The following is a 3,314-nucleotide window of genomic DNA, read 5'->3' on the forward strand; positions in this document are numbered from 1 at the left end:
ATACTAATTTAAAAGAGAATCAAATGAATTTTTAATTTTTAGAAACGTTTAAAAGGAGTGGAGGAATGTAAGTTATTTGTTGATTGAGTTTTCGTCCTCACATATCTTATTTATTTGTTTAGGAGTCTCGCACAAGTCTTAGAAAATAATGAAGTCATCGAAATTATATTGGATTAATTATTTCAGAAAGGACTTATTGTTTATCAAAATTCTTATTTTTCAGGAGAACAATAGGTTATAGAAACAGTATTACTTTAAAATCATTATTTTATTTTTAATACTGCCAAATGTTTTCTTATCTTTAATAAGAGTTTTTACATATGGCAGCATTAATAATAAACAAATTAATAATAAAAAGATATAATAATATATAATTTTGTATATTATATTTAGTTTCACTGTATATATGTTACCAATGAATCAATATTCTATTACGTATTTTATTATTATCTCATTCCAGATATCTATTGTATATCGGCGCATTTAAATAAAATAGGCTTAATCAATTAAAAAAATTTTTTAGGAATAAAACTTTCTTTTTAATTTGATCTATTAACAGTTAGAACATATTTTTGAACAAAATTGATGCTCACAAGGTGATTATGAAACAATTGGTTTTACAAATATGTAATATTTCAGTCTTTCTCTTTGTTTCTTCTATTAGCTTTCATCGGCTGGCAGATCAAAGAAAATAGTATACGTATATATAGTTATGTATACTTCAGAATGCAGAACAATCACTAATGTAAATACGATCGAGTGGACGATATCGTGGACGTCTTTTTACTGTGATTACAAATTAATAAAAATTGAATTCAAATTACATGCACAGTTCTCAATAATTTAAATAAGTTTAATTTTGAAAGCTGTAGAAAAATAAGAGAAATTTATTTTAAAATTTAAAGAAAATAAATCTATGAATTTTTCATAATGTGTGTGTGTGTGTGTGTGTGTGTGTGTGTGTGTGTGTGTGTGTGTTTATTTAATTTTAAATATAATATTTTAATATAAAATAATATTTAAAAAAAAATTTTTTTTAATTTGGACGACATGTAAAATATATACATATTTTTGTTTCACAATAAAAATTATTTAATTACACACACAGAAAATTTATATAAATTTAAACTTCTAATATTTTATATCTACAATCATTTTTACATATATTTCAATTTGTTATCTCTAATTCGTTTTATATATATTTACGGAGAACGAATTACGAAATACAAAATTCCTGCGAAATCGTTTGCCGGCTCGATCATAATTTAAAAGAGAATCAAATGAATTTTTAATTTTTAGAAACGTTTAAAAGGAGTGGAGGAATGTAAGTTATTTGTTGATTGAGTTTTCGTCCTCACATATCTTATTTATTTGTTTAGGAGTCTCGCACAAGTCTTAGAAAATAATGAAGTCATCGAAATTATATTGGATTAATTATTTCAGAAAGGACTTATTGTTTATCAAAATTCTTATTTTTCAGGAGAACAATAGGTTATAGAAACAGTATTACTTTAAAATCATTATTTTATTTTTAATACTGCCAAATGTTTTCTTATCTTTAATAAGAGTTTTTACATATGGCAGCATTAATAATAAACAAATTAATAATAAAAAGATATAATAATATATAATTTTGTATATTATATTTAGTTTCACTGTATATATGTTACCAATGAATCAATATTCTATTACGTATTTTATTATTATCTCATTCCAGATATCTATTGTATATCGGCGCATTTAAATAAAATAGGCTTAATCAATTAAAAAAATTTTTTAGGAATAAAACTTTCTTTTTAATTTGATCTATTAACAGTTAGAACATATTTTTGAACAAAATTGATGCTCACAAGGTGATTATGAAACAATTGGTTTTACAAATATGTAATATTTCAGTCTTTCTCTTTGTTTCTTCTATTAGCTTTCATCGGCTGGCAGATCAAAGAAAATAGTATACGTATATATAGTTATGTATACTTCAGAATGCAGAACAATCACTAATGTAAATACGATCGAGTGGACGATATCGTGGACGTCTTTTTACTGTGATTACAAATTAATAAAAATTGAATTCAAATTACATGCACAGTTCTCAATAATTTAAATAAGTTTAATTTTGAAAGCTGTAGAAAAATAAGAGAAATTTATTTTAAAATTTAAAGAAAATAAATCTATAAATTTTTAATAATGTGTGTGTGTGTGTGTGTGTGTGTGTGTGTGTGTGTGTGTGTGTGTGTGTGTGTGTGTGTGTGTGTGTGTGTGTGTGTGTGTGTGTGTGTGTGTGTGTGTGTGTGTGTGTGTGTGTGTGTGTGTGTGTGTGTGTGTGTGTGTGTGTGTGTGTGTGTGTGTGTGTGTGTGTGTGTGTGTGTGTGTGTGTGTGTGTGTGTGTGTGTGTGTGTGTGTGTGTGTGTGTGTGTGTGTGTGTGTGTGTGTGTGTGTGTGTGTGTGTGTGTGTGTGTGTGTGTGTGTGTGTGTGTGTGTGTGTGTGTGTGTGTGTGTGTGTGTGTGTGTGTGTGTGTGTGTGTGTGTGTGTGTGTGTGTGTGTGTGTGTGTGTGTGTGTGTGTGTGTGTGTGTGTGTGTGTGTGTGTGTGTGTGTGTGTGTGTGTGTGTGTGTGTGTGTGTGTGTGTGTGTGTGTGTGTGTGTGTGTGTGTGTGTGTGTGTGTGTGTGTGTGTGTGTGTGTGTGTGTGTGTGTGTGTGTGTGTGTGTGTGTGTGTGTGTGTGTGTGTGTGTGTGTGTGTGTGTGTGTGTGTGTGTGTGTGTGTGTGTGTGTGTGTGTGTGTGTGTGTGTGTGTGTGTGTGTGTGTGTGTGTGTGTGTGTGTGTGTGTGTGTGTGTGTGTGTGTGTGTGTGTGTGTGTGTGTGTGTGTGTGTGTGTGTGTGTGTGTGTGTGTGTGTGTGTGTGTGTGTGTGTGTGTGTGTGTGTGTGTGTGTGTGTGTGTGTGTGTGTGTGTGTGTGTGTGTGTGTGTGTGTGTGTGTGTGTGTGTGTGTGTGTGTGTGTGTGTGTGTGTGTGTGTGTGTGTGTGTGTGTGTGTGTGTGTGTGTGTGTGTGTGTGTGTGTGTGTGTGTGTGTGTGTGTGTGTGTGTGTGTGTGTGTGTGTGTGTGTGTGTGTGTGTGTGTGTGTGTGTGTGTGTGTGTGTGTGTGTGTGTGTGTGTGTGTGTGTGTGTGTGTGTGTGTGTGTGTGTGTGTGTGTGTGTGTGTGTGTGTGTGTGTGTGTGTGTGTGTGTGTGTGTGTGTGTGTGTGTGTGTGTGTGTGTGTGTGTGTGTGTGTGTGTGTGTGTGTGTGTGTGTGTGTGTGTGTGTGTGTGTGTG

This window comes from Cyphomyrmex costatus, unplaced genomic scaffold, assembly GCF_001594065.2.
Source record: "Cyphomyrmex costatus isolate MS0001 unplaced genomic scaffold, Ccosl1.0 scaffold275, whole genome shotgun sequence".
NCBI lineage: Eukaryota > Metazoa > Arthropoda > Insecta > Hymenoptera > Formicidae > Cyphomyrmex > Cyphomyrmex costatus.